The sequence below is a fragment of the Oryctolagus cuniculus genome, chromosome 9, assembly GCF_051225735.1.
Source record: "Oryctolagus cuniculus isolate XC-2025 breed Fujian yellow rabbit chromosome 9, ASM5122573v1, whole genome shotgun sequence".
In the NCBI taxonomy this organism is placed as follows: domain Eukaryota; kingdom Metazoa; phylum Chordata; class Mammalia; order Lagomorpha; family Leporidae; genus Oryctolagus; species Oryctolagus cuniculus.
The window spans coordinates 103,432,979-103,445,065 of record NC_142875.1 but is presented as its reverse complement, the minus strand read 5'-3'; the positions used below and the strand labels follow the sequence as shown (position 1 = coordinate 103,445,065).

The window sequence follows — 12,087 nt, the reverse complement described above, 5'->3', positions numbered from 1 at the left end:
GTGCCTCTCAAATAAATAATTGCTTAAAAATTATTTTTCAGTTGCTCTCTTTTTAATAAAAAATTATATTTATTTAGAAGCATTTAGAACGTCAACAAAAAGAACTGCAACTTTTTTTTGCAATTACAGAGTGATATTCAGTTAACAGGACAATAATTTCATATAAGTTGCATCAGAGACAACAAGATGAAAAAACCACCATCCCCATATATAACTAATTTGTGCTGTGCCCCAACAAGAACCTGCTTTAAATGTGCGTGTCAATTCACGACCCCCACTCCGTACCAGGCCAGGTCAGTGGCTACTGAAAATCCCACCAGGACAGGGCTATCCAAAGACACATTTGGTAGTGTGTTAACTGTACAAAAAAAGATACTGTACAGTTTAAAAACAAGTCTTCCACAGCCTTACATTTCAATTTTTTTCTTTACCTGCTATGCCACAATGCCAGCCCTCAAAAATGAATTTTTGGTAAACTTTTTAAAGATGTTTTACATGCAAGGATTTCTGATTTTCTTGCATCAATATAAACAACTTTTTAAAAAAGATTTATTTATTTATTTGAAAGCCAGAGTACACAGAGAGAGGAGAGGCAGAGAGAGAGAGGCCTTCCATCCGCTTGTTCACTCCCCAATTGGCCGCAACAGCTGGAGCTGAGCCAATCCGAAGCCAGGAGCCAGGCGCTTCCTCCGGGTCTCCCACACAGGTGCAGGGGCCCAAGCACTTGGGCCATCTTCTACTGCTTTCCCAGGCCATAACAGAGAGCTGGATCAGAAGTGGAGCAGCCGGGAATTGAACCGGTGCCCATATGGGATGCCGGCACTTCAGGCCAGGGCATTAACCCTCTGTGCCACAGCACTGGCCCCTATAAACAACTTTTAATTTCATTTTGCCACCTTTTTTGAAGCCCCCTGCTGTAAAGGCAAAGAACTCTAAGAATTTGTGTACTGTTCTATCTGTAAAACTCCAGTCTATAAGATAAAAATAGTCTTGCTTTTTTAGAGGTCATTTTGTGAGTGCAAAAGGCACACTGGACACAGGACAGATGGAGCACTGACTTGGGAGCATTGCTATGAAGCAGGGAGCAGAAGTTCTATCCAAAGAGGTCTATCCCCTCCGTGCTGCCATCTGGCCCCTGAAAACTGGGGATGACTAACATCACAGTAGTAACAGTACCTGTGCCACCTGCTGGGGATAATTATTAATGAAGAAATACATGGTAAGTGCTTAGGATGATGGCTGGCATGGAGGAAGTATCTAACAGGGGCAGGTGTTTGCCTGAGAGGCTAAGATGCTACTTGGGACACTCACGTACCATACCCGGGGGCCTGGCTGTGAGTCCAGCTGTACTCCCAGGATTCCAGCCTCCTGCTTCTGTGCGCCCTGGGAGGGAGCAGGGGACAGCTCAGGCATTTGACTCCCTGCCACTGATGTGGGAGTGTCACCCTAACAAAAGCAGCTTCCCTTCCCTTTTCACAATTCACTTGGCAGGTGTGGGGGGTGAGGTTTACATTGGGCACGGCCCTTTCTCCTTTGGAAGTCAACCTGCAGGACCTGCTGTGCTGTGTCACAGCAGGCAGAGCCCCTGCCGGCATCCTATATGGGTGCTGGTCCCAGTCCCAGCTGCTCCACTTCCGATCCAGCTGCCTGCAGATAGTCCAAGTGCTTGGGCCCCTGCATCCATGTGGGAGACCCAAATGAAACTGCTGGCTCCTGGCTTCCACTTGGCTCAGCCCTGGCCTTTGTGGCTATCTGGAGAGTAAACCAGCAGATGGAAAATCTCTTTAGCTCTTTCGAATAAAAATAAGAAAATCTGTTTTTTTAATCAACCTGCTAGCCAATCTGGGGGGAAGAGCATGTTTGGGACAACAGAGTCCTCTTCCCTCTGGGCAGCCATGCTAATAACCTCCCCCTGCATGGGCCCTCATCTCCCCCAGCGTGCAGTACCCCGGGGCCAAGTTTTGTCGGGTACCAGGAGACCTGGAGTGACCTACCAGCTCTCAGCTTCAGCTGTTGCAGGCATTTGTGGAATGAACAGGGACAGAACATCTCCATCTCTCTGCCTTTCAAATAAGTAACAGCATTGTAAACACAAAGTATCCAGCAAATGTTAGTTCGCTGCAGCGATCATCCTGTGAATGCCTGATCAAACACTGTTTGGCTCAGAGAACCACCAACAGTCAGGGTTGAAGGAAATAAAACAAATCTTCGCTGTGACTCAAAGAGCAGTCACCAAGACACATTCTTTCCAAGGTGTTCATCAGGAAACAACGAGGATGAGAAGCTACTTCCTCCCTGATGCGTGGAGTGCGCTGGTCTGAGAGGCAAGGTGTTTGTGTCCGCGTTTTTATGGAGAAATGATTCACAGAACACAAACTTTCACCATTCTCTGATACACGGAGTGGGTGTTAGTCCATTCATTATGCTCACAACCATCCCCACTAATTCCATCATCCCAACATGGTACCCCCTTATCTTGAGGACGGGAGTTTGGTGTAGCAGCGAAGACACTGCTGGGGACACTCGCATCCCTTCTCAGGGGTCTGGGTTCAAGTCCCAGTTCCGCTCCTGATTCCAGCTTCCTGCTCCTGAGCACCCTGGGAGGCAGCAGTGATAACGTAAGAAATTAGGCCCCTGGCCCCCACACGGGAGACCCTGATTGAGCTCCTAGCTTCCAGCTTGGACCTGGCCCAGCCCTGGTCATTGTGCACATTTGGGAAATGGACCAACGATGAAAGATCTGTGTGTGTGTGTGTGTGTGTGTGTGTGCCTGTCTGTCTTTCAAACAAATGAAAATTAATTTTTTAAAAAGAAAGCAAGCCCATATATTGTGGCAGTCAGTGCAAATTCTCTCCATCCCCCTAGCCCCTGGCAACTGCCAGTTCTCCATGGATTCTCCTGTTCTGGACATTTTCTGTAAATGCGATCCTATAATATGTCGTCTTCCGTGTGACTTGCTTCACTTAGCATAATGCTCTCAAGGTTCAAGACGCTGAGGCATACAGACGTACCTCGCTCCTCCTCGTGGCCAGGTAGCATTCCACCCGTGGGTACGCCACATTTTGTCCATCCAGCCGTCACTGGACGGATATGTGGTTGTTTCTGCTTTGGGGTCTGATGGATGCTGCAGCGATGAACATTCGTGTGCAGGTTTAAGTGTGAACATGTCTTCACTTCTCCCAGAAGTAGACCAACTCCTGGAACTGCTGAGTCATCTGGGACTCTATTTGACCTTCTGAGAACCTGACAAACTGCTGCCCACATTTTTTTTTTGTCTTATTTTGTTTTTGTTTAAAGGTTTATTTATTGAAAAGGCAGTTTCAGAGAGTGAGAGTGAGACACACACACACACACACAGAGAGAGAGAGAGAGATCTGCTGGTTCACTCCCCAATTGGTCACAATGGCCAGGGCTGGGCCAGGCTGAAGCCAGGAGCCAGGAGCTTCTTCCAGGTCTCCCACATGGGTGCAGGGCCCAAGCACTCGGGCCATCTTCCACTGCTTTCCCAGGCCATTAGCAGGGAGCTGGACCTGGAAGCCCGAAGCGGAGCAGCCCCCGCTTCTATCTGGTGCCGGTATGGGATGCCAGCACTGCAGGCAGTGGCTTTACCCACTATGCCACAATGCCGGCCCCAGCAATTAGTCATTTTGACTTTCCTACCACTGATATACAAGCGTTCCCACTTCTCTATAGTTTCACCAACTTGCTGTTTTCCATCCATTGTGGTTTTGATTTGCATATCTCTAATAATTAATGATGTTAAACATCTGTTCATGAGTTTATTAGCCATTTCTTTATCTTCCATGGAGAAATGTCTATTTAAATCCTTTGTTGATTTTTTTAACTGGTTCTGTGAGCTGGCAACATGGCGAAGCAGATTAAATTGGTGCCTGGGACCCAGCATCTCGTATGAGTGCCTGCTCGAGTCCTGACTGCTCCACTTCTGACCCAGCACCCTGCTGATGGCCTGGGAAGAGCAGTGGAAGACAGCCCAAGTGCTTAGGCCCCTGCCACCCATACAGGAGACCTGGATGGAGTTCCAGGCTCCCGACTTCAGCCTGGGCCAGCCCTGGAGGGTGCAGCCAGCTGGGGAGTGAACCAGCAGATGGGATCTCTCTCTCTCTCTCTGTTGCCCCCTGCCCCGTAACTCTGCCTTTCAAATAAAAATAGATACATCTTTTTAAAAATAACAAAAACATTTTAATTGCTTTGTCTTTCATTGTTGGGTTGTAAGAATTCTTTATATATTCTAGAATCCTGGGCCCTTACCAGCTATGTGACTTGCAAATGTTTTCTTCCATTCTGTGGATTATCTTTCCACTTTGTTGCTAGTGACCTTTAACCCAAAAAAGTTTTGAATTTTGATGAAGTCCATTTTACCTTGGATGCCTGTGTATTTGGTGTCATTTCTAAGAAACCATTGTCCAATCCAAGGTCACACAGATTTTCCTTATGTTTCCTCCCAAGATTGTGATAATCTTAGCTTCTACATTTACATGCTTGCTCTATTTTGAGTAAAATTTTGTTTGTGATTCTCGATTATGGCAGCTTCAAGGTAGGTTTTGAAATTGGGAAGCGTGAGCCCTCCAGGTTTGCTCTTTTGCAAGTTTACTCCCGTCAACCTGGCCCCTTGAAACTGCACGAACTTTAGGATCGGCTTGTCCCTCTCTGGGGAATAAGGAGTGCGTGGCACCTGAGATCCATGTGGTAACCGCCGTGTTAGCAATATTAAGTTTTCCAGACAGTAAGTATATAATGTCTTTCAATTTATTTAGAACATCTTTTATTTCTTTTAACAATGTGTTTTCAGTGTGTGAGTCTTGCACTTTGATGAAATGTATGCAGCAGTATTTTATTCTTTTTGATGTTATTCTACATGAAATTATTTTCTTAATTTCATTTTTGGATGGTTCATGGCCAGTATGTAGAAATGCAACTGATTTTTGTATCCTGCAACTTTCTTATGTATTAGCTCTAACTATTTTTGTGTGTGTGGACTCCTTAGGGTTTTTATGTACAAAAGACTGACTTAAGGTTTTTTGACTTTATAATGGTGCCAAAGCAATATGCACTCAGTAGAAACCAGACTTCAAACTTTTTTTTTTTATAAAGATTTATTTATTTTGAAAGCCAGAGGATAAAGACAGAGAAAGAGATCTTCCAACCACTGGTGCACTCCCCAGACAGCTGGATCAGGCCAGAACCAGCAGCATAGGACTCCATCCGGGTCTCCCACCTGGGCGGCAGGAACTCAAGCACTAGAACTACCACCTGCTGCCTCTCAGGGTGTACGGCAGCAGGAAGGAGGAATTGAAATCAGAGTGGCTGGGACTCAAAGCAGATCTCTGAAAAGGATGAGGATTCTTGAAGCTACAACTCCGATACAGCCACAACATCAAAACCTTATCATGGGGCCGGTGCTATGGCAAAGCCGCCGCCTGCAGTGCCGTAATCCCACATGGGCTGCACCACTTCCAATCCAGCTCTCTGCTATGGCCTGGGAAAGCAGTAGAAGATGGCCCAAGTGTTTGGGCCCCTGCACCCACCTGGGAGACCTGGAAGAAGCTCCTGGCTCCTGGCTTCGGATGGGCGCAGCTGCTCCAGCTGTTGTGGCCAATTGGGGAGTGAACCAGCAAATGGAAGACCTCTCTCTCTCTCTCTCTCTCTCTCTCTCTCTGTCTCACAGTCTCACTGTCTCTCTCTGCCTCTCTGTGTAACTCTGACTTTTAAATAAATAAATAAACCTTTAAAATAAAAAAAAATCTATCACTTCCCCATGATTTCTTTTTAAGAAATTGGGGCCTGGCTCTGTAGCGTAATGGGTAAAGCCACCACCTTCAGTGCCAGCATCCCATATGAGTGCCAGTTAGAATCCCGGCTGCTCCACTTTTTTTTTTTTTTTTTTTTAATTTTTTTTGACAGTGAGAGAGAGAGAGACAGAGAGAAAGGTCTTCCTTTTCTGTTGGTTCACCCCCCAAGTGGCTGCTATGGTGCACTGCACCCATCCAAAACCAGGAGCCAGGTGCTTCCCCCTGGTCTCCCATGCGGGTGCAGGGCCCAAGCACTTGGGCCATCCTCTACTGCACTCCAGGGCCACAGCAGAGAGTTGGACTGGAAGAGGAGCAACTGGGACAGTGTCCCAACTGGGACTAGAATCCGGGGTGCCGGTGCTGCAGGTGGAGGATTAGCCTAGTGAGCTACGGCGCTGGCGCGCGGCTGCTCCACTTCTGATCCAGCTCTCTGCTGTGGCCTGAGAAAGCAGTGGAAGATGGCCCAAGTCCTTGGGCCCCTGCACCCTCATGGGAGACCTGGAAGAAGCTCCAGGCTCTGGTTTCAGATCTGCCCAGCTCCAGCCATTGGGGCCATTTGGAGAGTGAACCAGCAGATGGAAGACCCCTCTCTCTCTCTCTCTCTCTCTTTGCCTCTCTATAACTCTTTCAAGTAAATAAATAAAATATTTTTAAAAAAGCAAAAACATATTATTGGGTATATTTTAAAAACACTTTGGTAAATGGTAAACTTCACGTCCTATTTATTTACCACAACTTTTAAAACTCTGTGACATTCTACACCAGACCATGGAGAACTTTCCAGGGCAGCCGGGGGTCAGATAGGGACCTGGCTGCCACCGTCTCCCAGGGGGAAACCATCAGCCTCAACTTCTGAGCACCAGGCACTTGCAGACTCAGGTGCTGCTGCTTTGGCAAACCGTCTTCCCCCTGGAAGTTCTGCACGGTTCTGGCTTCAAGTTTCACCTGCTTATTTGGCACTGTCTGCCAGCCATGAAGCACTTGATGCCATTCCCAAGTCTTGGAACCACGAGACACGTCCTCTTGATTTAGTGAGAATCATCAGAAAACAAAAACTGGGTGGGGACTGAGCTGTGGTGCAAATTATCTGGCACTGGGGCCGGCGCCGTGGTGCATTAGGTTGATCCTCCACCTGCAGCACCGGCATCCCATATGGGCACCGGTTCTAGCCCCGGCTGCTCCTCTTCCAATCCAGCTCTCTGCTGTGGCCTGGGAAAGCAGTAGAAGATGCCCAAGTCTTTGGGCCTCTGCACCCATGTGGGAGACTTGGAAGAAGCTCCTGGCTCCTGGCTTCAGGTCAGCACAGCTCCAGCTGTTGCAGCCATCTGGAGAGTGAACCAACAGGTGGAAGACCTTTCTCTCTGTCTTTCCCTCTCACTGTCTGTAACTCTACTTCTCAAATAAATAAATAAAATCTTTAAAAAAATGTATCTGGCATCAAGCTGAATCCCCTCATGAAGATTACAAATACTATCCTCCTCACTGATTTAAAACAGAACTATTATGGTTACTTTTTAAATGTTTTAGGAGCCAGCATTGTGACACAGAGGGTTAAGCCGCCATCTGCAATGCTGGCATCCCATAGAAGTGCGTTTGAGCCCCAGCTGGGTTGCTTGGCTTGCCAGTCCAGCTCCCTGATACTGCGCCTGGGAAAGCAACAGAGGATGACCCAAGTGCTTGGGCCCCTGTCACCTATGTGGGAGACCCAGAAGAAGCTCCTGGCTCCTAGTTTTAGCCTGGTCCTGCCCTGGCCATTGTGGCCTTTAAGGGAATGAATCAGAGGATGGAATATCTCTCTCTCTCTCGCTTTGTCTCTCCTCCTGTCTCTGTAACTCTGTTTTTCAAATAAATAAAAAATGAATCCTTGGGCCAGTGCCCGTGGCTCACTTGGTTAATCCTCCGCCTGTGGCACCTGCATCCCATATGGGCACCAGTTTCTAGTCCCGGTTGCTCCTCTTCCAGTCCAGCTCTCTGCTGTGGCCTGGAAGGGCAGTGGAGGATGGCCCAAGTCCTTGGGCCCCTGCACCAGCATGGGAGACCCGGAAGAAGCTCCTGGCTCCTGGCTTCAGATCTGCCCAGCTCCAGCCATTGGGGCCATTTGGGGAGTGAACCAGTAGATGGAAGACCTTTTTTTCTCTCTCTCTCTTTCTCTCTCTCTCTCTGCCTTTGCCTCTCTGTAACTCTGCCTTTCAAATTAATTAATTAATTAAAAAAAAAAAAAAAAAGAATGGACTGATATTTCTTGCCCTGAGTGCTTCACAGGGCTTCCTATGAAAAGCAAATGAGAAAATATACATAGAAGTGGTTCAAACCTGTGCAAACGCAGCATCTTAAAAATGCATCTGCCCCCAGGCTTCCCTGTAGGTCTCATCCGTTATTAAGCAACTTGCCCCCGCCCCCAGCTCTGTGTGTCCAAGTCAGACAGCTGCCTTTTTTTTTTTTTTTTTTTTTTTTTTTTGACAGGCAGAGTGGATAGTGAGAGAGAGAGAGAGAGAGAAAGGTCTTCCTTTTGCCATTGGTTCACCCTCCAATGGCCGCCACGGCTGGTGCGCTGCGGTCGGCGCACCGCGCCGATCCGAAGGCAGGAGCCAGGTGCTTCTCCTGGTCTCCCATGGGGTGCAGGGCCCAAGCACTTGGGCCATCCTCCACTGCACTCCCTGGCCACAGCAGAGAGCTGGCCTGGAAGATCGGCAACCGGGACAGAATCCGGCGCCCCGACCGGGACTAGAACCCGGTGTGCCGGCGCCGCTACTTGGAGGATTAGCCTATTGAGCCGCGGCGCCAGCTAGCCAGTTGCTCTTGCCACCAGCCCTGCAGGAGATCCACTCTGCTTGTCCCTGGTGCAGAAAGTGGCCAGGACCCCTGGATCTGGCTCTCACCACTCTGCTCCTGGGGTTTCTCTGTCTGCTCTCCTCTCTTCAGCACCTGAGCTTCTCCCCTAACTGTGTGGAGGGAGCTGGGCTGCTGGTTAGCATAGAGCCGACCCCCTTCACCCCACTCAGCCTCTCTCCCACCCCTTCCCAAGGAAGCCCACACCTGGGACTCCACACACAGTGCTACCCTCCCCCCACACACACACACACCTTGTAGGCTGGGACTCTGAGCTGGTTCCCAGCCGGAAAGGGAGAGGAAGGCCTCACCCTGCAGACTCCACCCGCTCGGAATGGACTTATGCCTCATTGTTGCTGGGAACCATGGAAACCCCAGGTGACAGTGAGTCAGACCCAGTAAACAGGAGTCTCAGTATACTGGTTGCCTGGGACACCCTCAGGGCAGGGCCCCGGGGTCTTAGGTTTGGCCACTGATACTAGGGGCTGGCCAGAAAGCACAGGTAAACCCTCCTGAGTTCTTCCCTTCCCATCTCCCCCACTCCCCCACCCCTCCATCGTCAGCCCTGGCCAGCACCCTCTCGGCTCACCCCTGCCTCACTGCCTCCCAGACCCTCCCACCCCGTGAGAGTCTCTTCCCTATTCTGACTACATAAACACCAGTTCACCCTTCAGCTGTCAGCTCCAATGCCAGGGACTGAAGTTTGGCCTCTCCCAGAGTCTACAGATGCAGCTGGCTCTCCGGGGAGCCTCAGGGTCCCAGGCTCCGTCCTGCTCTGCCAGCCCTAGGACGAGCTCTATCGTCTCTCCTTCCAGGAGGACAACATCTTCAGCCCAAACAGCAGGTAGGAGATGGGGCGGGCAGGCATGCAGGCTGTTGCATGACCGCCCCCGGGGACCTCAGGCCAGTGTGAGGACAGCTCCTATCCACCCTCCCTCCCAAACCATGCCCACCTGGAGTCGGGCACCTGCCGCGTCTCTCAAGCTACCTGCCCCTTCCCATGCGTCACCTCCTCCACCTGACTGCAGGTACAACTTTCTATCAGTGGTGCACAAGAGTGGGGCAGAGGGAACCGTCTCCTGCCACAGCCAGGGGCAGGAAGTAACTTCCAAAATTAGAAATGAGATAGAGAAAAAGAGAGAGTGCTATATCCCGAGTGTTGCCATGTACAGATTCACTCTTACAAGAGTCAGGGTTGGGGCCAGCGCTGTGGCACAGTGAGTTAAAGCCCCAGCCTACAGCGCCTACATCCCATATGGCGCTGGTTCTAGTCCTGGTTGCTCCTCTTCCAGTCCAGCTCTCTGCTGTGGCCTGGGAAAGCAGTAGAAGATGGCCCAACTCCTTGGGCCCCTGTACCTGTGTGGAAGACCTGGAAGAAGCTCCTGGCTCCTGTCTTCGGATCGGCTCAGCTCTGGCCATTGCAGTCATTTAAGGAGTGAACCAGCAGAATGGAAGACCTCTCTCTCTGGCTCTACTTCTCTCTGTAACTCCTGTCTTTCAAAATAAATAAAATAATTCTTAAAAAAAAAAAAAAGTCAGAGTTGGGCCAGGCCAATCCAGGAGTCAGGAACTCAGCCCAAGTCTCCCACATGGGGTGCAGGGACCTCAGCATTTGAGCCATTACCTGCTGCCTCCCGGGGTGCACATTAACAGAAAGCCAGCATTGAAATCAGAACCAAGGGGCCGGTGCTGTGGCACTGCGGTAAAGCCACCACCTGCCATGCTGGCATCCCATATGAGCACAGGTTGGAGTCCCGGCTGCTCCACTTCCAATCCGGCTCCCTGCTAATGGCCTGAGAAAAGCAATGGAAGATGGCCCAAGTGCTTGGGCCCCTGCCACCCACGTGGGAGACCCGGATGAAGCTCCTGGCTTTGGCCTGACCCAACCTCGGCCATTGCAGCCATCTGGGGAGTGAACCAGCAGGTGGAAGATGTCTCTTTGTCTCTCTCTGTCTCTCCTTCTCTCTGTTAAGTCTGACTTTCAAATAAATAAATAAATCTTAAAAAGAAATCAGAGCCAGGACTTGAACCCAGGCACTCCGCTATTGGCTGGGTGTGTTAACTGCTAAGCCAAAGGCCCACCCCTACAGAGAATTTTAAAACAGTCACAGAGCCAAAGCCAGCCATTCTCTGCCACCTCCTGAGCCAGCAAGTCTAAATAATGTCAGTGAAGAAATAGTCCTCCCTGAGAAAATGCTTTAGGAGTCTGAGTTCTAAACCCAAACAAACACTACAGTTACCAGGGAGTTTCAAGATGTGAATCGGAGGTTGGCGCTTTTTTTTTTTTTTTTTTTTTTTTTTTTTACAGCTTAGCCCTTCAGAAGCATTATATTCCACACAAACCTCAGTTCCCAAAACTCACTGTACCAGGGGTTCTTGACACGCAAGGACTCAGTGACACGTGCTCCCTTCCAGAAGTTTCTAAGGGTCTTCCGGGCTCAGCCAGGGCCTCTGCCAACCCTGAGGAGGAACTGTGCGTCCCTGTGTCTCCCCAGTGGAGGCATGGGGGGGTGGGGTGGGGGGCTCGGAAGAGAAGAATGCATTCCGGTTGGGGGAGGGAGCTGAACGGGTGTGGGGTCAGGTCTCAGGAACTGACCCACCGAGGAGCGCACTGCACAACCGGAAGACGCCTTTGCACTGTTTGATGATGGTGATGGCGCTCGCGCTCCAACAGCTAAGGGCTGCCCAGTGTGGTGAGGTCTCTTGGGCCGGAGCCCGCGGAAGGACAGGTGCGGGATGTGATGGGTGAGGGACATGCGGACGGCTGTGGCGCAACTGCCTTCCCTGAGTTTCTGACAGTGACGGCCAGAAGAAGGAGACACAGCAAGGGAAGAAGAAACAGGAGAGGCACCCGTGTGTCGGACAAGGACGGCAACTGAGGCCAGCCAGTGGGGCTGGGAGTCTGTGGGCTCCTTCAGACATGGGTAGAATGTCCTTCACAAGCAAGCTGTCGGCTGTGGCTGGAAAGCCTGTCTCCAGACTGACCGGCACCTCCCCCACTCATAGCTTCTTGTGCTGCATGTGTGACCGTGCGGCCTTAAATCACACCTTCAGGGTGGGTGCAGTCTTCCACCCAGAGATGGCAGGGGAAGGGGCTGAGCCCCTGGGGAGTCGGACCAGCTGCAAGAGACCCTGGCTATCTTGTGTATCCTTGCAGTTTTAAACCACGCCTTCAGGTTAGTTGCCATCTTCCACCCAGAGCTAGCAGAGGAGGGGGCCGAGCCCCTAGGAGACGGACAATCTCCAGGAGACCCCCACTGTCTCCATGAGCCCCACGCCAATCAACATGCATATGTGAAACCCCCTGTCCAATGGGCACCCCCAATAGGATAACCCAATGAACAGAGAGTCACACCTTAAAAACCCAGGACACGTCCTCAAAGCCGGTGTCCCACTCGGGCACTCCACGGGCTCTCCTCTCGGACCAGACGCTTTCTCTGTCGCTTGC

The 12,087-nt window shown here is 50.4% G+C and overlaps 1 long non-coding RNA gene across 1 annotated transcript; it reads left to right on the top strand.

The window, feature by feature from the left end:
• The first annotated feature begins 9,087 nt into the window (after positions 1-9,087).
• Positions 9,088-10,173, top strand: LOC127492056 (uncharacterized). The gene is made up of 2 exons (XR_011378982.2): positions 9,088-9,483; positions 9,932-10,173. It is a non-coding gene; the product is annotated as an uncharacterized LOC127492056 (long non-coding RNA).
• The last annotated feature ends 1,914 nt before the right edge of the window (positions 10,174-12,087 follow it).